The sequence below is a fragment of the Schistocerca gregaria genome, chromosome 2 (assembly GCF_023897955.1).
Source record: "Schistocerca gregaria isolate iqSchGreg1 chromosome 2, iqSchGreg1.2, whole genome shotgun sequence".
In the NCBI taxonomy this organism is placed as follows: Eukaryota; Metazoa; Arthropoda; class Insecta; order Orthoptera; family Acrididae; genus Schistocerca; species Schistocerca gregaria.
Window position 1 is genome coordinate 917,219,717 of NC_064921.1, and position 22,893 is coordinate 917,242,609.

Below are 22,893 nucleotides of genomic sequence, written 5' to 3' on the forward strand. Positions count from 1 at the left end.
CTCTCATCGCTGAAGACGAAACGTCTCCATTCGTCCCTCCATTCACGCCTGTCGCGACACCACTGGAGGCGGGCTGCACGATGTTGGGGCGTGAGCGGAAGACGGCCTAACGGTGTGCGGGACCGTAGCCCAGCTTCATGGAAATGGTTGCGAATGGTCCTCGCCGATACCCCAGGAGCAACAGTGTCCTTAATTTGATGGGAAGTGGCGGTGCGGTCCCCTACGGCGCTGCGTAGGATCCTACGGTGTTGGCGTGCATCCGTGCGTCGCTGCGGTCCGGTCCCAGGTCGACGGGCACGTGCACCTTCCGCCGACCACTGGCGACAACATCGATGTACTGCGGAGACCTCACGCCCCACGTGTTGAGCAATACGGCGGTACGTCCACCCGGCCTCCCGCATGCCCACTATACGCCCTCGCTCGAAGTCCGTCAATTGCACATACGGTTCACGTCCACGCTGTCGCGGCATGCTACCAGAGTTAAAGACTGCGATGGAGCTCCGTATGCCACGGCAAACTGGCTGACACTGACGGCGGCGGTGCACAAATGCTGCGCAGCTAGCGCCATTCGACGGCCAACACCGCGGTTCCTGGTGTGTCCGCTGTGCCGTGCGTGTGATCATTGCTTGTACAGCCCTCTCGCAGTGTCCGGAGCAAGTGTGGTGGGTCTGGCACACCGGTGTCAATGTGTTCTTTTTTTCCATTTCCAGGAGTGTAGTTAGAAGAAATGCAGACAAATGCAATAGAGACAAATGCATAAGTTAAAAAATTCAAAGAAAAACGACTGGTATGAAATTGTCAGATGAGAGGAAATCAGCTCATTATGAGAACTTGGAGGTGTCTGAGCAAGAGGAAGGAAAAAAGATTAACAGTTATCTTCACGTGGTCATTAGCTGGCCTATAGCGATTAAAAATAAATAAATATAATAATGTTATTAAATTTTTTCATTTTCAAAAATTGAAATGTTTCATTTCAAATTAAGAACAATCATTATATGATCTGGCCTGGCGCAACGTAAAAGCACTACGTCACACAACAAGTTACTCAAATAACAACTGACGTATTACAGTGTTTTTAACATTTCTTCAATTGCTCCAGTGGTGCTCCGATGCTCCTTGGCGACCGGTCGATTGCTGTCCTGCAGTCACTGCGCAAGCTGCTGTGGCCTGTTACTTCTTTCCCAAGAGCTTTGGACTGCTGTGTGAAGTCGTATCAATCTTACGAGGACAGGTTGCAGAACAGATGAACACACGATGTTTTCCCCCACTTGTGACTTAAGGGCGAACGACTGGGTGACGCTCGAAAAAACTCGAAATTTCTTTTATTACGGAATTCGAATGTATATATATCGAAGAATTTCCCCCCAAAATATGCTCTAACTCCAAAAAGTAACGATTCTGTGAGCGTTTGAAGCCGGGCGCGCACAGCACGCCTCGGACTAGAGAAACGGTTGCCACGAGTCGTTATCGGTGCCACCATCACTATTTATACCGATGTGAGTAAATCTGATTTGCTGGGACGTTGTTCGGACGGTTTCACTCATAATCTGAATGAAAGTTTCAATTGTTTCATTTGGAGATTCGCTCCAAAAATATCATCCAGCTAAGCAAAACTGTCAACATTGTTTCAAATTTGTCCGTATGTCTATTCAATATTGGCGGAACTGCATCAATGCACGTGTCAAATGCCCTTCAAATCAAAATCGGTGATGAAGTGGACCGAGTCTTTGAAGATAGAGACGCCAGCGGCGATGGGCTCAAAAATGAACGCTTATCAGGTGAAAGCAGCAGGTAGCGGCCATACATTAGCCAGGGCGATAGTTATTACGGACCTGGAATCAATGATATCCCGTAAGTTTCTAACTTTGTCCCCTTTTTTATATGATTAACACTTACCAAACTTTAAACGCGTTCTTCTCAAAACCGTGTTTCTCGGATTGGCCGTCGTCTCCCACGCTACAATTTTCATCCGATTTTGATAATTTTTGGTCTTCCTTGAAGCTAACTGATTTTTCTGCAGTTCAAAGTAACCGTATTTTTTATATTGATATTCAGTATTTTTTTTGGTCAGGAAAGAGGGGTCCAAAAATGGCCATTTTCTTCTGATACCTATAATTTCGCCATTTTTTTCAAATTCCTACGATAAACTCAAATTATTTCTGTGAAGATCAAGGTGATATGGTAATTTCATGTTTCAGATAACCACAACCTAATTACAGCGACAACCGTAGATCGATTTCCTTTCAGAGCTGCCTTGGGAAAACCAAAATTACTCACTGAAGATAAAATACCAATAAAATACCAATAAAAACTTATTCATTGCAGTAAACCCTTTGTTTACCTAATCCAGTGCTGAGGAAAAAAAAATGTTGAATTGGAGGAATATTTTCGTATGTCACCCTGTCGTTCCCCTCTAATCTGATGGCTTCATATTTCGCTAGCATTATTACTTATTAGAGGAAGTAAAACAGGCGAATTAACGGTCGACATAGGTGGATCGTTACACAATTTGAGACAGGGACATTCTAGAAAACGAAATTTATGAATAGGAATAATGTTTGAAATATTAAGGTTTTATTAAAAGTAAAATGTTTGAAGTAAACAGGAGAATGTGAGTTTTCAGGTAAGCTATATCAACGATGAAACAAGCAATTTTTTTAACATGTTAAAATTTTTAGGTGCACATGGATCACGTTACTCTGAAAGTGTAAATGTTTCTATAAATAAAGTGATTCCGAGGAACATAAGTATACTGCTGTCATCAATAATCTGACAACTGTCCTGTGGATAGTAATGCATTGCAAAATACGGCATGAATAAGAATTTAGTAATTTGAAGTAAGTTTACTCAGACCTTAAGCATTACGAGTAAAATACACAAAAAATTATTTTCGGAGTAGAATTGTAGCAAGTGGGACTGTTCCATGTAGGTACGTCTCTGTCTAATCCTGAAATCCGTGCATATCGGACTTTAACGAATATATACGCCAAAGTTAAGTGTTTTCGTAGTACACTTGAGATCAAATACATCAGATAAATTCGCTCCAAAAATCTAAAACCAAAACTTTAACCTAATATTTAAGAGTTTTCTTGTGTTGACTGTATCAAATTTCCCGTTAGCGTGTCTTAGTATGCTGTACAGTTTCGAATGCTGAGGGCGAAGAAAACGTGTGAGTATTTCATGCTATAGCACCAGCTGTAAACTATATTTGTGTTTCATACGATGTTGACAGTGATATCTTCATTCAAACAGTTGTTCCTCCTAATTTATACTTATATTTACATGAATAAAGTTTTATTTTCGATAATTTTGATAGTTCACTAGTGTCGTGCGAAACCAATTTCTTAGTGAAAGCGAAAGATACGAGTTACTGTAGCGCATTCAACAAATTTCAACAGCAATATATAGTTTGAAAAATCGTTTCCTTTTAATCATAGTGTAATTATTTACATATTTAATGCAATTCCTTTGAGGACACCCTTGAGCAAGTTTGTTCAGTGGTACAAAGAGGATTTTGCCTGCCGGAGTGGCCGAGCGGTTCTAGGCACTACAGTCTGGAACCGCACGACCACTACGGTCGCAGGTTCGAATTCTGCCTCGGGCATGGATGTGTGTGAAGTCTTTAGGTTAGTTAGGTTTAAGTAGTTCTAAGTTCTAGGGGACTGATGACCTCAGATGTTAAGTCCCATAGTGCTCAGAGCCATTTGAACCATTTTGAACAGCGAGGATTTTACTTTGATGAGACCGAGTGTTACTGCTGTGTTATTCAGTTAGTAGTGTAAGTGTTGGGGGTAAGGAGAAAGGAATGATTGAGTAGAAGATGCAGCAAACACATGGTACGATAATCGCCACGCTTATGACACGTAGCGTCATAACTATTTGTAGGCTGGAGTGATACAGAGGAAACAGAGTATGTCACAAATTTATCGCACACAAGCGTTCATCACTACTTCCAGCCGTCGTGAGCTGTCATACAAAAGTTCTTGGAGAACAGGTATATCATAATCAAGGATTATGGTATTTGTGGGCCTCGGAATTTCTTTTGAAGCGAGAGAGGAAATACTGTTTCATATTTCTGTAGTGAATGAAGTGACTCTGATATCTTCGTGAGGACTGCAGTAGTTTTTTTATTATAAAGTGATGGTCTAGAATTATCCCCAAACTCTTAGCAGAAGTGAAAAGCTTATTTCTGCGATATTTAGGATTAAGGGTGGATAAGATCATCTGAAATGAGGAGTAATAAATCCTTTGTGAGAGACTGCGATTGTCTGCGTTTTTGATGAGTTACATTACAAACCTACACACACGGAAAACTCCGCTCCGAGAGTTCCGGAACCTGTACAGAAAACTGGAATATAGATCAACATAAACGTCATTCCTCCCTTTTTGTTGCTCATGAAAACGACACATTGCATGTTGTACATCATACAGCGAGACCTTCAGAGGTGGTGGTCCACATTGCGGTACACATCGGTACATCTAATACCCCGTAGCACGTCCTCTAGGATTGATGCGTGCCTGTATTCGCCGTGGCATACTATCCACAAGTTCATCAAGGCACTGTTGGTCCAGATTGGGCCATTGCTCAACCGCGATTCGGAGTAGATCCCTCAGAGTGGTTGGTGGGTCGTCTATAAACAGCCCTCTTCAATCTATCCCAGGCATGTTCCATAGGGGTTATGTCTGGAGAACATATTGGCCTCTCTAGTCGAGCTATGTCGTTATCCTGAAGGATGTCATTCACAAATGTGCCCAATGGGGGCGCGAATTGTTGTCCATGCAGAAGAATGCCTCGACAATATGGTACCGATATGTTTGCACTATTGGCCGGAGGATGGCATTCACGTATCGTACAGCCGTTACGGCTCCTTCCATGACTACGAGCGTCGTACGTCGGCCCCCAATAATGCCACTCCAAAACGTCATGGAACCTCCACCAGGCTGCACTCGCTGGACTGTGTGTCTAAGACGTTCAGCCTGACCGGGTTGCCTCCAAAAACATCACCGACGATTGTGTGGTTGAAAGCATATCCGACACTCATCAGTGAAGAGAACGTGATGCCTATCGTGAGCGGTCCATTCGGCGTGTTGTTTGGCCCATCCGTATCGTGCTGCACGGTGTCGTGGTTGCAAAGATGGACCTCGCCATGGACTTCTGGAGTGAAGCTGCGCATCATGTATTCTATTGCGCAAAGAATTAGTTGTCATACGATGTTCTGTGGATTCACGAAAAACATCATTCAACATGGTAGCGTTGCTGTCAGGGTTCCTCCCGGCAATAATCCGTAGACAGCGGTCAATCACTGCAGTAGAAACCCTTGGGCTGCCTGAGCGAAGAATGTCATCGACGGTTTCTGCCTCTCTGTATCTCCTCCATGTCCGATCCACGTCGCTTTGCTTCAATCCGAGACGCCTGGACACTTCCCATGTTGAGAGAGCTTCCTGGCACGGAGTAACAATGGGGACCCGATCGAACGCGGTATTGACTCCAGAATGAGATTTTCACTCTGCAGCGGAGTGTGCGCTGATATGAAACTTCCTGGCAGATTAAAACTGTGTGCCCGACCGAGACTCGAACTCGGGACCTTTGCCTTTCGCGGGCAAGTGCTCTACCAACTGAGCTACCGAAGCACGACTCACGACCGGTACTCACAGCTTTACTTCTGCCAGTATCCGTCTCCTACCTTCCATACTTTACAGAAGCTCTTCTGCGAAACATGCAGAACTAGCATTCCTGAAAGAAAGGATACTGTGGAGACATGGCTTAGCCACAGCCTGGGGGATGTTTCCAGAATGAGATTTTCACTCTGCAGCGGAGTGTGCGCTGATATGAAACTTCCTGGCAGATTAAAACTGTGTGCCCGACCGAGACTCGAACTCGGGAACTTTGCCTTTCGCGGGCAAGTGCTCTACCAACTGAGCTACCGAAGCACGACTCACGACCGGTACTCACAGCTTTACTTCTGGCAGTATCCGTCTCCTACCTTCCAAACTTTACAGAAGCTCTTCTGCGAAACATGCAGAACTAGCACTCCTGAAAGAAATGATACTGTGGAGACATGGCTTAGCCACAGCCTGGGGGATGTTTCCAGAATGAGATATTCACTCTGCAGCGGAGTGTGCGCTGATATGAAAGTTTGGAAGGTAGGAGATGGATACTGGCAGAAGTAAAGCTGTGAGTACCGGTCGTGAGTCGTGCTTCGGTAGCTCAGTTGCTAGAGCACTTGCCCACGAAAGGCAAAGGCCCCGAGTTCGAGTCTCGGTCGGGCACGCAGTTTTAATCTGCCAGGAAGTTTCATATCAGCGCACACTCCGCTGCAGAGTGAAAATCTCATTCTGGAAACATCCCCCAGGCTGTGGCTAAGCCATGTCTCCACAGTATCCTTTCTTTCAGGAATGCTAGTTCTGCATGTTTCGCAGAAGAGCTTCTGTAAAGTATGGAAGGTAGGAGACGGATACTGGCAGAAGTAAAGCTGTGAGTACCGGTCGTGAGTCGTGCTTCGGTAGCTCAGTTGGTAGAACACTTGCCCGCGAAAGGCAAAGGTCCCGAGTTCGAGTCTCGGTCGGGCACACAGTTTTAATCTGCCAGGAAGTTTCGCGGTATTGACTGTTTAGGCATGGTTGAACTGCAGATAACACGAGCCGCGTACCTCCTTCCTGGTGGAATGACTGGAGCTGATAGCAGTCGGACTCCCTTCAGCTCATAGGCGCTGCTCATGCATGAATGTTTACATCTTTGGGCGGGTTTAGTGATATCTCTGAACAGTCAATATCCACACTCAAAGTCTATCTGTTCAGGGAACATGGGTGATGCTAAGCTTTTTTTATGTGTGTATATACTCCGTCCGTTCTGATAAAGCAAGTAAATCAGCATTTTCATTCCGGATTGTAGATCTGTTGGGCATGCACTTAGGTATAACTGAAGATCGTCACGGTATAAATGATATTTGCAGTGGGAGATAATAGTCTAAACATACTAACATAGAATAAGTAAAGGAGTGGACCTGAAGAATCATGGCCTTAGAGAGCTTCTCGCAGAAGCCACTGGTTTGTAAGACGAGATTTCAGTGTGATGTTGCGTAAGAAACAGTGCCGGGAAGTTTATTTAGCCGAAATCTGGATGTGCTTTAATAAAGCTGGAACGAAAACCACGACCGTTTGTTGCTCTCTTTCATTTTTAAAGTCATGTCATAGTCGTTGAGCGAATTCCACTTCCATAATGGGAGGTAACTTCATGAAGTTTTTTATCCGCTAACCAATCCCTAAATTTTGCAAATTAAACAAGGTATTAACAATTTAGTCCTCGTCTCCCCCTCTGAATACAGATTACGGGTCACACAAATGTTAGCATACACAGGCCTCGTTTCCTTGGAGGAAAGTGCCCTTACTGATACTGGGACTCCTTTTTTAGGCACCAGCCAGTCATAGTTTCTTCCGCTCCATACAACAGGGTACGGGTCGAAAAACTACCGTACCCTCGCTTCAGAAAAAGCGCTGGCTCTGCTTTGTTAAAAAAACAGGACCAAACGTTCCACAAGGCTCTCACTCCAACGAGTCTGTCAGTGTTATTTACCGGGTTGTCAACGAGCAGTCTGTTCTTTTACGACTGCTGTCAGTCCTATGTCCATCAAGTACTACAGGGGGCAATTCGGCTGAATAAGACAGAGCATAAAGAAATGCACAGGTCCCGTGCAGTTCGAGCTGTTCCTTTATCCCACACTATTTTGTGCAGACCGTGCGACAGACGCTTACCAAATTTCTGCGAAAGGAATCTCCCGGCCTCGCCAAAGTGGCACCCTGAACACAAAGCTTAGCTGACCGGTGACCAACCACTTACTCCTGGGCGGTGGCGGTGACCGAGCGGTTCTAGGCGCTTCAGTCCGGAACCACGCTGCTGCTACGGTCGCAGGTTCGAATCCTGCCTCTGGTATGGATGTGTGCGATGTCCTTAGGTGAGTTAGGTTTAGGTAGTTCTACGTCTAGGGGACTGATGACCTCAGATGTTAAGTCCAATAGTTCTTAGAGCCATTTGAACGATTTGAACTTACTCTTGGCACCGGTGGGAGGCGGGCGGTGGGTGGTGGAGCTGCCCATTGTTTCGATGAAGCTCTTAGAACCTGAGAAAGTAGGTCCCCAGAGGGGCTGCATCTTCTGGTCAACGGGTCAGCTCACGCTGCGAAAGATCGCGAAGACGCTGCTAATTTGGCAACTTATAACCACATGCTAACCCTACAACAAATTAATCAAAACAACATAACTAAAGGGAAGCTATGACCTCTGAAGCCATCAGCGTCCTATTTTGAATATAAAATCTGGTATTTTTTAATCAAGGAAAAAGTGGATCTAATGACTGCATCATCAATGAGCCAGTCTGCTATCGATATTCGAAGGTAACGAGGCTGCTTCTCTTGGAAACACTTTCCCTGGCGTCCCGCTAGATGAAAGTGGGGTCGAGCGATGCGGCTTCAAGGCGCTGTATGCAAATCGGCTCATGGTCTTGTCACAAGTAACGGTAACTTCTAGAAGACATATAGCCCTGGCACAATTAAACTGCAGTCACTTAACGTTCTAGCCACGGAAAGCGGGCTTATAGTAGCGTTATTAATAAAGTGAGCATTATCTAGTTCCGTAAATATTAACAACACGTATTTCGTAATTCCCTTTTGACAACACGTACGTAAGCAGCCATTTAGTATCTTATTAAAGGCTGCATGTTCAACAGAAATCAAGCCTTAACCACAAGGTTCAGCATTATGATATTGACGCACCATAGAGTGATATTCGACAAAAACTGTTGTATTATACGTACTTACTTCGATATCGTTTAATGAGTCGTGTGGTGTTATCAACCTAACAATAATACAGCTTTGTGTAGCAACTAGTGGATGTTCTCGAGCATTATCGCAGCTCGCTTGGATTGTTATTAGCAGCATACGATAACCACCAGTTTGATTAATTTAGCTGTTTTACATTTTTCCAAGACAATGCATCTTTTGTTATTACATTATTAATGACTTATGATCATAATTATTGTTCGTGATATATTTAACATACTTACTGTGCCACTGTACTTTGCAGTTATTAACGTACTGTAACAGCCGTCAAATGACAAAGTACCAGGTGATCAAAAAGTCAGTATAAATTAGAAAACTGAATAAATCACGGAATAATTTGGATAGAGAGGTACAAATTGACACACATCCTTAATATGACATGGGGTTTTATTAGAACCAAAAAAATACAAACGTTCAAAAAATGTCCGACAGATGGCGTTTCATCTTTTCGGAATAGCAATAATTAGCATAACAAAGTAAGACAAAGCAAAGATGATGTTCTTCACAGGAAATGCTCATTATGTCCACCATCATTCCACAACAATAGCTGTAGTCGAGGAATAATGTTGTGAACAGCACTGTAAAGCAGTTATGGTGAGGCATTAGGGTCGGATGTTGTCTTTCAGCGTCCGTAGAGATGTCGGTCGATCACGATACACTTGCGACTTCAGGTAACCCCAAAGCCAATAATCGCATGAACTGAGGTCTGGGGACCTGGGAGGCCAAGCATGGCGAAAGTGGCGTCTGAGCACACGATCATCACCAAACGACGCGCGTAAGAGATCTTTCACGCATCTAGCAATATGGGGTGGAGCGCCATCCTGCATAAACATCGTACGTTCCAGCAGGTGTTTATCAGCCAGGCTGGGGTTGATGCGATTCTGTAACACATCGGCGTATCTCTCACCCGTGACGGTAGCAGGTTTGCTGTCCAGCGCCATCTGTTGGACATTTTGTGAAGTTGTTTTTTTTTTGTTCTAATAAAACCCCATGTCATTCCAAGCATGTGTATCACTTTTTACCTCTCTATCTATATTATTCCATGGTTTATTAAGTTTTCAAATTTATACTGACTTTTTCATCACCCGGTAGTTTGGTGTAAGCACGGTCAAGTGTTTCCATGTTATTGTGACTAATTGTTAACTTTTGTTGAGTTCTACTCTGCATTTGTTCCGATTAACTGTGCAGTGTTTAATATCAGTTATGTGCTCTTTGTGTTTTGCCTTTAACGTAACTTACGACAACCAGACAGCTGATGTCACGGCTACCACTCAACTCGGTGAGAAATTAGTATAAGGCTGTTGCCAGCGTGAGTTGCCAAATTCCATTCGTTAAGATGCTGTAGCTTTAACCTAATTCCTAAAGGTGATCAACGAACGAAACCGATCGTAACACAAATAAATGTGTAATAATTCAACTGAGTTGGTTTTCATTAAGCATTATTACGCACTTTATTGCATGTTGGAGTCCCATTATTTTTGCTAATGTTCCTTCCTGTACAGCAATCTGGACAAGTTCAATTAAAAATCCTTAGTACTTACTCTGGACAATCCCGACGCTCACAGTCATACCATTACGCTGCAACTACTACAAGCAGCAATGGGGAAGCCTTTTGTTTCAGCTAAAAGTGGAATTTCTCCGTAGAATGAGACCAAGAATTGCTCCGCTGAACAGATTACACTTCTCTGTTGAGCTAAATATTCGTTAGGGCTACAGAGCGAGGTTCATTTTTTAATCAGAACAGTTTCTGAGCGTAATTAACAATATAAAATATTTTCATACCGTTCAGCGAATGTATATTTTCATAGAGCAGTTTCATTATCGTAGTTTATGGTTCCCAGTGGAGAACTTTCATAGATTACTTTCTTAGCGCGGTTAAATGTTTTCAGGTGACAACCTCATTACCTATTATAACTATTACTACGATTCGTAGCAGAAAATATATTTCAGACATTTGATTACTTTCATATTATGGTTGAGAGCTTACATAACATAATTTCCATGATATTCAGATAACTTCATCAGTGGTGTATCTACTGACGTTTCCTGTGCCAAGTGGAGGTATTAAAGCCATCTGGCGACACACGAATACCGAGAATTTTCTTATTGGACTAGGATTATGCCTTCTTCTCCCTCTAACTGTCGTTATGTTATGAATCATACACAGTGCCTACACTAATGTATGGAATAGTGTCAGAATCATCACACAATCGAGTCGAAGACATTGGTAGTCGAAGGTCTTTCCAGTTCTTAACGCGATACGAACCTTTAGACAGGGTGCCCCTCAGGGATCTTGCATATCGAGACTGTTTTCTTTCTTCTATCAGTTTTTCTTCTACGCTAGAGTAACAGAGCTGATCCATATCTTTCCATCATAAGCTAATTCAAGGTGGTTAGTTGGAATCAAAGCCAGGAACTCCATATTAGTATTTACAACCCATCTTATGGTATGTGGCTGACTACTTTACGGACCTCTGTCACCCCTCCCCCCCCCCCCCCCCCCCCCGCACCCAACCCTCCCGGCCACCGCCACCGTCCTCGCACTCGGCCCCTAACCTGTGCTCTAACTGTTCTACCGGTGAATGGCTGTCGAAAGCCTGAGCATTGAAACAGATCAGTGGCAACAGGAGAAAATGTGTACGGGATCGGGACTCGAACCCAGATCTAACGCTTAACGTGAGCAGTCGTATATATATATATATATATATATATATATATATGGAAAAAAAATACGTTAACGTGATCAGATCCATTATTAAGGAGCTACAACAGAGTTCCGAAACGTGCCACGGTGTATGGAGCGCTACACATGTGTTCACAGGACACACGATTAGTCTTAGGTAGACTAGTGCACCGAGTGGTACGTTTGTATAACAACCACATTGTTGATACTGCAGTCACTGTTTACTGTTATTGTCTCCTGTGTGCAGTACACTTTGCGATGCCGTACATGTTTTCACCGCAGGAGTATGGAGAGATGGTGTACATTTTGGGCCTCTGTGAATGTAATGTGAAAGCTGCTGTTGCCGAATATCACCGTCGGTGTCCTTATCGTAGGATTCCAAGGGCCAAAACATTTAGTGGAACATATCGATCATTGCTAGAAACTGGTACTCCTCCCAGAAACTAGTACTCCTCCCGGTATTCGTATTCACTCCGAAGGACATCGTGACTTTCAAGTAGAGGAAAACATTCTTCTTAATTTAGTAGAGCGCCGTCCTCCTTCAAGTACAAGACACCTAGCTACCCGACTGATCATTTCTCAGTCTAAGGTATATAGGATTCTTCATGAGAAAGAAATGTATCATTTTTATATGCAGAAAGTTCACCATTTAGAGCCACATGATCGTGTCAACCGTTGGCACTTTCATAACTGGTTAAATGGAAATCGGCAGCTGTATCGCTTCATAATGCTCAGCGAAGAAGCAAACTTTACAAGAGGTGGCATCAACAAAATGCGTAACATGAATGTCTGGGCAGAGGAAAATCCCCAAGCCACGGTAGTATCTCAGTTTCAACGCAGATTCAGTGTCAATGTCTGGTTTGGTGCTGTGTGCAATCAGTTACTGGGGCCGTTTATTCTCGCGGGAAATTTAAATGGTCATATGTACGGTAACTTTCTACGAAAAGACTTAGCGCAGCTTCTTGAAGATGTTCCTCTGGAAACAAGACGCCACATGTAGGTCCAACATGACGGGGCACCTGCACACTTCCACCATGTGGTAACAGCTTATTTTAATCAGCAAATCCCACAGTGATGGAAAGGTCGCGGAAGCCCCATCAACTGGCCTGCCAAATCCCCAGGTTTCACACCCCTAGATTAATGCATCTGGGAGTGGATGAAAGACATCGTGTACGGAGTTAAGGTGGAAACCCGAGAAGAATTGATACAACGCATTTTCGATGACGCAACGTCAATAAAGAACGAGCATGTGAAATTACGATATGCTGCTCGCGCGGTTCACTCCTGTGCTATTCTTTGCCTTCAAATACTGGGAGGAAATTTTGAACACTTGCCTTAAATCCACTCTGAATGGAAGAGGCTGCTACAAAATTGTTTAAATTAATTATGAAGTCCATTTTTGATAGGAAAATCCTACAATAAAAGTTTTTTTCTGCCATTTTCCTGAGTTTTGCAATTACTGTAGGTCATTGATTATGAATCTGATCCCATTACTTTATTTACATTTTTCGTTCCAAATAACGTAAGGAATACCCTCCAGAAACCGGGAGAAAACCTAGTGACTGAAGCGTCAAAGAAGCTAGTATAGTCATGCGTGTTCCAGTACAGAGATATGTAACGCGCAGAACACGGAACTGCAGTCAGCAATGCCTATATAAGACAACAAGCGCCTGGCGCAGTTGTTAGATCGGTTACTGTTGCTACAACGGCAGATTATCAAGATTCAACTGAGTTTGAGCGTGGTGTTGTAGTCGGCTCACGAGCGATGGGTCACAGCATCTCCCATGTAGCGATGAGTTGGGGATTTTCCTGTAGACCATTTCACGAGTGTACCGCGAATATCAGGAATCCGTAAAACATCAAATCTCCGACATCATTGCGGCCGGAAAAAGATCCTTCAAGAACGGGGCCAAAGACGACTGAAAAGAATCGCTCTACTTGACTGATGTGCAACACTTCAGCAGATTGCTGCAGATTTCAATGCTGGACCATCAACAAGTGTCAGCGTGCGAAACATTCAACGAAAAATCATCGATATGGGCTTTCGGAGCCGAAAACTCACTCGTGTACCCTTGATGACTGCACGACACAAACCTTTACGCCTCGCCTGGGTCCGTCAACACCGATATTTGACTGTTGATAACTAGAAACGTGTTTTCTGGTCATATGATTCTCGTTTCATATTGTATCAAGTCGATGGACGTGTAGGGGTACGGAGGCAAAGTGATGAATCCATGGACCTTGCGTATCAGGAGGGGCTGTTCAAGCTGGTGGAGGCTCTTTAATGGCGTGGGACGTATGCTGGAGTGAAATACGACTACAGATACGTCTAGATACGACTCTGACCGATGACACGTACGTAAGCATCCTGTATCCATGTCCATTGTGGATTCCGACGGAGTTGCGCAATTTAAGCTGGACAGTGCGACATACCACACGTCCAGAATTGCTACAGAGTGGCTCCAGGAACACTCTGCTGAGTTTAAACTTGTCCGCTGGTCAATAAACTCCCCAGGCACGAACATTATTGAGCATATCTGGCATGCGTTGTGACGTGCTGTTCAGAAGAGATCTTCAACCTCTTGTATTCTTATGGATTTATGGACAGTCCTGGTGGATTCATTGTGTCATTTTCCTCCAAAGCTACTTGAGACATCATTCGAGTCCCTGCCTCGTCGTACTGCAGCACTTATGGGTGTTGGCGAGGACCATACACGATATTAGCCAGGTGTACCAGTTTCTTTGGCTCTTGAATGTGTATAACATATATACAATTTTCTGCAGTACCATGACTCTACGCAGGCATACACGTCGTCGTATGAAGCAAATCGAAGTCCATGAACATCTTTCATCAGGGCTTTAAAAACACGGCAATCGCTTCTGGAGAGATCGGGACCGTATTGTGAATGTGCAATAGCTTCCAGTGGAATTTCTGCAGCGTAGTCGAAACAACAGTCACGTTAGCATCGGGAAAGTCTTTGACTGAAAGGGCCCGCTCCCCATTGACATTCTGGAGCACAGCGCCGCAATCAGTGCACAGCTCTAAGTGGACACTTTGCAAAAATTGAAGCGCGGTATTAAGTCCAAACGCCCAGGACTGTTGACGGATGGCATCATTCTGCCGCAGATAAATGCCCGCTCACCCAAGGTCAAGGTTGTTTAGAGTACGCTGCACAAGTTTCAGTGGAAGACCCTTACACATCCTCCATATAGTACCGAATTCTCCACATGTGATTCCCATACTTTTGGAACCCCGAAGAAAGTGGTCGTCGATTAGCTTGGGGAGAAGAGGTGCTCCCCTAAGCACCGTCTTGTTTCCATAGCTAACGATGATAATATTGATTTTGGTTTGTGGAGCGTTCAGTTGCGTGGATATCAACGCCCGTACAGGCTCCCATTCTTTTCGCTGTCCACTCTCGCCATATTCCCGAATGGTGAAGAAATGATGAGGACAACAGAAACACTCGGTCTCCGGGCGGAGAAAAAATCACCGACCCGGCCGGGAATCGGGCCCGGGGCCCCGTCATCCAGAAGTGCCATCCCTAGGTAACCGTTAACATGAAGGCCCTGACCGTCTTCTCTCACAATGGGATAAACATATGAAGAGTTGTGGCGTTTACTTTAGAAATAATGTGCAGTTTTCTTACTTTTTTCCATCTGTCTCGTTTTCGTTTGACTACTACTTATGTAGCAGGTTGTGTAATTTTACGTTAATGGAGTTTCTACGAAATGTATGCTAGAGGAAACTTCTCTACTAAAAAGTACGCTCTCCAAGTTCTGATAGTAAATTACAACGTGTTACAGGGCCCCTGTCTTGTAGCATCTGTCTCTGGAGCTATATGAGCGTCTGTGTGACCCTGTCGCGGTTACTAAAGAAACCTGTTGGAAATGTGCTGTCTTACCTTGGATTTTCTCTGTTTGTTCCGTCAATACTACCTGTTACGGAACTCAGACTGAAGAGCGTTGCTTGAGGTATCGGTCGGAAGACGATTTTATAAGCTACCTCTTTCCTGAGTGTTCTTCCAGTCAAACTCATTGGGCATCTGTCTGTCCTGCTGTTAGCTTTAGCTGATCGTTCCACTTGCAGTCAATCCTTTTGCATACTTTCAGGTATTTAATGCATACGACTGCTTTCAATGATTGTTCTGCAATCGTGTAGTCATACAATAGTGGGCTTTCCGTCTGTTTATGAGAAGAATCTGCCCATGAACCAAGCGTTGATCTTCCTCCATTTCCTAACAAATTGTATAGCGTTGTGACCTCTCAGTATGTTACAGCGTCACACGAGAATAGTCTCTTGATGCTTCCCACGTTATTCAGTGTGGGATCCGTACCAGATCGGGTTGACGGAGGAGATAGAGAAGATCCAAAGAAGAGCGGCGCGTTTCGTCAAAGGGTTATTTAGTACCCGTAATAACGTTACGAAGATGTTTAACAAACTCAAGTCGCAGACTCTGCAAGAGAGGCGCTCTGCATCGCGGTGTAGCTTGCTCGCGAGGTTTCGAGAGGGTGCGTTTCTGGATGAGGTATCGAATATATTGCTTCCCCCTACTTATACCTCCCGTGGAGATCACGAATGTAAAATTAGAGAGATTAGAGCGTGCACGGAGGCTTTCAGACAGTCGTTCTTCCCGCGAACCAATCGTGACTGGAACAGGAAAGGGAGGTAATGACAGTGGCACGTAAAGTGCCCTCCGCCACACACCGTTGGGTGGCTTGCGGAGTATAAATGTAGATGTAGATGTAGCCACTGGTCTATTGTTCCATATGCAAGTACAAAGCGTTGGCAGCAGCAAGAGGCTAAATCGAATCAAAGACGCTGACAATATGTGTCATATTTCTGTGTAGTCTGTGGCACGCAGTCGTTTAACACGCGCATGGACGCAGTTACCAGAAAGAAGGATCGAACGAAATTTTTCGGCGTAATCACGTAGTGGGCGCGTACTTCACGACTAATGGAAAAAGCAGCACGTGTCGTCTACCTGCCGAGGGGAGAAGAGGACACGTGTAGCTCTCTGCCCAGGGTACTTACCACGCATCCGCAAACCCCGGAGCTCCTCCCACACCACGCCAAACCGCCGAACGCCCCCGTTCACACACACACACACACACACACTCACACACGGAATGCTTACGCTGAAAGTTGGCGGCGAACGGCGGAGAGCGCATATTTAACCCGGAAGCGTCCCAGAATCGATTTCACCAACAGCCGAATATCTCCAACTCTGAAATTCGAAAATTGCGCGTAGGATGGAGTGGGGAAGGCGCAGGGGGAGGGGGAGAGGAGCTGCGGAGGGGCGGTGGGTGCGCCGAGGTTTCGTCGTGGCGCCACTGCTCGGCGGGGGCGGATATTTGCGATGCAGCAGCGTGGGAAGCGATTAGCGGGAAGAGGGGGGGGGGGGGGAGGATGGGGGCGGGGGACTCCATTTGTGAGCGGAAATGAGTCTCCTCACACACGAGCCCGCGGGCACCAAGGCGCCCTGACCGCTGGCCGCCGCTCAAATTACCCCCTCAATGGAACAGGAAAACTGTAATTTTCACTTCCATGTCAGCTGGCGCCTGCTACCTCTGTCGCCCCGCGCGCGCCGGCCCACCGACAAACCCAAACGAGACCGGGCGGCCGCGCGCTCGGGGCCCGAGTAATTAAGGCAGCGGGGAAAAGTATTTTCGGCGACAGTAATTGTGGGCGGGTTTGCCGCGCGCGCCGTGCGGCTAGCGCGAGCACCGCCGCTGTCACGGCCCGCTCGATAACCTGTTGGCAGCTGTCACAATACTGCCTGCCACCCCGAGCTGTCCCACGCGCTGACGCTAGCTGCCCACCGCCGCCGTACTATCGGCTACTAATCGCAAACGCGATCGACTTGTATTACGAAAACACTGATGTTCGTACGAGCTTATTATTCCACTCGCTCTAAGCAAGTGGGCCCGAAAATGTACTTACCGTAGTAGTTTCGAAAGCAGACGGAGACCCCTGAAGGGCTGTATTCGACAAGCAGCTTCCCAAATCATGTTGTTGTTGTTGTTGTTGTGGTCTTCAATCCTGAGACTGGTTTGATGCAGCTCTCCATGCTAATCTATCCTGTGTTGTTGTTGTTGTTGTGGTCTTCAGTCCTGAGACTGATTTGATGCAGCTCTCCATGCTACTCTATCTAATGCAAGCTTCTTCATCTCCCAGTACCTACTGCAACCTACATCCTTCTGAATCTGCTTGGTGTATTCAGCTCTTGGTCTCGCTCTACCTTTTTTTACCCTCTACGCTGCCCTCCAATGCTAAATTGGTGATCCCTTGATGCCTCATAACAGGTCCTATCAACCGATCCCTTCTTCTAGTCAAGTTGTGCCACAATCTTCTCTTCTCCCCAATCCTATTCAACACCTCCTCATTAGTTATGTGATCTACCCATCTAATCTTCAGCATTCTTCTGTAGCACCATATTTCTAAAGCTTCTATTCTCTTCTTGTACAAACTATTTATCGTCCATGTTTCACTTCCATGCATGGCTACACTCCATACAAACACTTTCAGACATGACTTTCTGACACTTAAATATATACTCAATGTTAACAAATATCTCTTCTTCAGAAACGCTTCCCTTGCCACTGCCAGTCTACATTTTATATCCTCTCTACTTTGACTATCATCAGTTATTATGTTCCCCAAACAGCAAAACTCCTTAACTACTTTAAGTGTCTCATTTCCTAATCTAATTCCCTCAGCATCACCAGACTTAATTCGACTACATTCCATTATCCTCGTTTTGCTTTTGTTGATGTTCGTCTTATATCCTCCTTTCAAGACATTGTCCTCTCCGTTAACTGCCCTTCCAAGTCCTTTGCTGTCTCTGAAGTCCTCCAGTTTCTGCCAGTTCAGAAGTAAGGAGTGCAGCAATCAAGTGATCTACAAAATTTTATTGGTTGATTTTAAATGGGACTGGAGTGTGCAGGTGAAGCAAGTGCAGCATTGGAGAGGAGTAATTTAGGTTAAATATGTTTTGTAACAAGTGTGTACCCTCACTGCGAATAGTTCTACATCTACATCTACATCCATACTCCGCAAGCCACCTGACGCTGTGTGGCGGAGGGTACCCTGAGTACCTCTATCGGTTCTCCCTTCTATTTCAGTCTCGTATTGTTCGTGGAAAGAAAGATTGTCGGTATGCTTCTGTGTGGGCTCTAATCTCTCTGATTTTATCCTCATGGTCTCTTCGCGAGATATACGTAGGAGGGAGCAATATACTGCTTGACTCTTCGGTGAAGGTATGTTTTCGAAACTTTAACAAAAGTCTGTACCGAGCTACTGAGCGTCTCTCCTGCAGAGCCTTCCACTGGAGTTTATCTGTCATCTCCGTAACGCTTTCGCGATTGCTAAATGATCCTGTAACGAAGCGCGCTGCTCTCCGTTGGATCTTCTCTATCTCTTCTATCAACCCTACCTGGTACGGATCCCACACTGCTGAAGAGTATTCAGTCAGTGGGCGAACAAGCGTACTGTAACCTACTTCCTTTGTTTTCGGATTGCATTTCCTTAGGATTCTTCCAATGAATCTCAGTCTGGCATCTGCTTTACCGACGATCAACTTTATATGATAATTCCATTTTAAATCACTCCTAATGCGTACTCCCAGGTAATTTATAGAATTAACTGCTTCCAGTTGCTGACCTCCTATTCTGTAGCTAAATGATAAGGGATCTATCTTTCTATGTATTCGCAGCACATTACACTTGTCTACATTGAGATTCAATTGCCATTCCGTGCACCATGCGTCAATTCACTGCAGATCTTCCTGCATTTCAGTACAATTTTCCATTGTTACAACCTCTCGATACACCACAGCATCATCTGCAAAAAGCCTCAGTGAACTTCCGATGTCATCCATCAGGTCATGTATGTATATTGTGAATAGCAATGGTCCTATGACACTCGCCTGCGGCACATCTGAAATCACTCTTACTTCGGAAGACTTCTCTCCATTGAGAATGACATGCTGAGTTCTGTTATCTAGGAACTCGTCAATACAATCACACAATTGGTCTGATAGTCCATATGCTCTTACTTTGTTCATTAAACGACATTGGGGAACTGTATCGAACGCATTGCGGAAGTCAAGAAACATGGCATCTACCTGTGAACCCGTGTCTATGGCTCTCTGAGTCTCGTGGACGAATAGCGCGAGCTGGGTATCACACGACCGTCTTTTTTGAAACCCATGCTGATTCCTACAGAGTATATTAGTTAGTATTTTTTTCTGTGAAGGAGTTGTGGTTACCTTTGCGATGCATCACGAATTCCTTCGTCATTCGTTCTAACACACACACACACACACACACACACACACACACACACACACATTAAATCTATACTTAATGTTAACAAATTTCTCTTCTTCAGGACCGTTTTCCTTGCCATTGCCTGTCTACATTTCATATCCTCTCTACTTCGACCATCATCAGTTATTTTGCTCCCCAAGTAGCAAAACTCCTTTACTACTTTAAGTGTCTCATTTCCTAATCTAATACCCTCAGCATCACCCGATTTAATTCGACTACATTCCATTATCCTCGTTTTGCTTTTGTTGATGTTCATGTTATACCCTCCTTTCAAGACACTGTCCATTCCGTTCAACTGCTCTTCCAAGTCCATTGTTGTCTCTGACAGAATTAGAATATCATCAGCGAACGTTAAAGATTTTATTTCTTCTCCATGGATATTAATACCTACTCCGAATTTCTCTTTTGTTTCCATCACTGCTTGCTCAATATACAGATTGAATAACATCGGGGAGAGGCTACAACCCTGTCTCACTCCCTTCCCAACCACTGCTTCCCTTTCATGCCCCTCAACTCTTATAACTGCCATTTGGTTTCTGTACAAATTCGCTCCCTGAATTTTACCCCTGCCACATTCAGAATTTGAAAGAGAGTATTCCAGTCAACAATGTCAAAAGCTTTCTCTTAGTCTACAAATGCTAGAAACGTCGGTTTGCCTTTCCTTAATCTAGCTTCTAAGATAAGTCGTAGGGTCAGTATTGTCTCACGTGTTCCAATATTTCTACGGAATCCAAACTAATCTTCCCCCAGGTCGGCTTCTGCTAGTTTTTCCATTCGTCTGTAAAGAATTCGAGTTAGTATTTTGCAGCCGTGACTTATTAAACTGATAGTTCGGAAATTTTCACATCTGTCAACACCTGCTTTCTTTGGAATTGGAATTTTTATATTCTTCTTGAAGTCTGAGGGGATTTGGACTGTCTCATACATCTTGCTCACCAGATGGTTTTGTAAGGACTGGCTCTCCCAAGGCCGTCAGTAGTTCTAATGGAATGTTGTCTACTCCCGGGGCCTCCAAAATCATGGGTGAAAGAAAACGACCTAATAAAATTTGGTTTAACACAAAGTGTCAAGAAAAAGTGGAGGAAAGAAGAAATGCGAGGAATGCATGGATTAAAGAAAGGGACAATATGACATTGAAGGAGAGATACTGTAAAGTATGCCAAGAAACGCATAGAACCCTAAGACAAGAGAAAAGGGAATACTATAACAATATGGTCAGAGAAGCAGAGGATGATTTCTAACATCACAAGACAAGGCAGATGTATCAAAATATAAAAAAAATCCTTTGGTTAATTCAATAAAAGGGAACAGTTTGTAAAGGATCAGTATGGTAAAATATTGACCAACAAAAGTGACATAAAAAACAGATAGAAGACATACTTTTACAACTTCTCAACCGCAATGACCCTCACTCTTACTTTAAATTGGAAGAACCTGATACAATTGATACAGCTGATACAGTTACTACCCCATCAGTAAATGAAATACAGCAAGCAATAAGGAAATTAAAAAATAACAAGGCTTGTGGCGAGGACAAGATATATTCTGAGTTATTAAAGAATGGAGGCTCACAACTGGAATTAGAAATACAGGTGTTAGTAGAAACAATTTGGGAGACGGAAACCATTCCTGCAGATTGGAGAACTGCAACTGTGTGCCCCATATTTAAGAAGAATGATCCACTAGTTTGTGATAACTACAGAGGAATTGCCTTACTGGTTGTCACATACAAAATCTTACCAAGCTGCCTATTAAACAGGCTGATACCAATAACAGAAGAACTGGTTGGGGACTAGCCTGCGGTTTCCGCAGAAACGGATCCACATTAGATCATTTATTCACCCTAAGACAACTAACTGAGAAGGCGTGGGAATTCAATGTAGATGTCCACATATTATTCGTAGATTTTAAAAAGGCGTATGATAGCATACACCGACAGACACTCCTAAATATAATGAAGGAATTTTAAAATACCATCAAAATTAATCAGATTAGTTAAAATGTGTATCGTTGAAACATTATGTCGCATAAAGACACCGGTAGGTGAAACTGAAGATTTTAAGATGCACACTGGACTGAGACAAGGGGATGCCATTTAACCTATTTTATTTAACCTTGTCCTACAGAAGATTGATAGAGAATTTTCTAAAACCAGTCCACAAAAGATCCAGCTACAGGATGTGAACATTACAAGACTTGCCTGTGCAGATGATATAGCACTAATAAGTAGTTCCAAAAGGGAATTAATCAGGATGATGCAAAATTACTACAAAATTGGTGAGAAAACAGGATTACAAGTTAATGAAGAAAAGACAGAATACCTGCCCATAAGTAAGAAAACCAGAAAAGATGCACATCTGACTGTAGATGTATTCAGTTTCAAGACTGTTGACCACTTCAAGTACCTAGAAAGTATTTTTAATAATAACAACAGAACAGATATAGAAATAGATGCCCGTTTATCAACAGCAAACAAGACACTTTTTAGTTTCGTCAAAATTGTAAGAAAAAGATCATTTAGCAGTAACTTCAAAATCCGCTTATGTCAATCGGACATTATACCTGTGGTGTTATATGGATGTGAAACATTAATATTTAGAAAGAAAGATGAAGAAAAACTGTTAACATTCGAAAGAAAAGAACTAAGGAACATTTTTGGACCTGTATACGACGAAAATAACATGGAATGGAGAATAAGAAGAAATGAAGAATTAAGAGGGCTGTACAAACACCGCAACATCGTCGAAGTGCTCAAGAAGAGAAGGTTGAATTGGGCAGGCCATATAGCAAGAATGACAGTGAATAGACTACCTATAATGTCATTCAGCAGAACAATAGAAGGAACGAGAAGAAGAGGGAGACCCAGAATCAGACGGCGGGATAACATTCGGGACGACACAATGACGATGAACGGCAGCAGCAACTGGACAAACAGTGCATTGGACAGGCAGAAGTGGAAGAGGCTCATAGATCAGGCGTATGGTCGATAAGTAAAGTAAGTAATGTAGTGCTAGACACACAGAGTAAAGTGAATACGTGCCGGTTGTG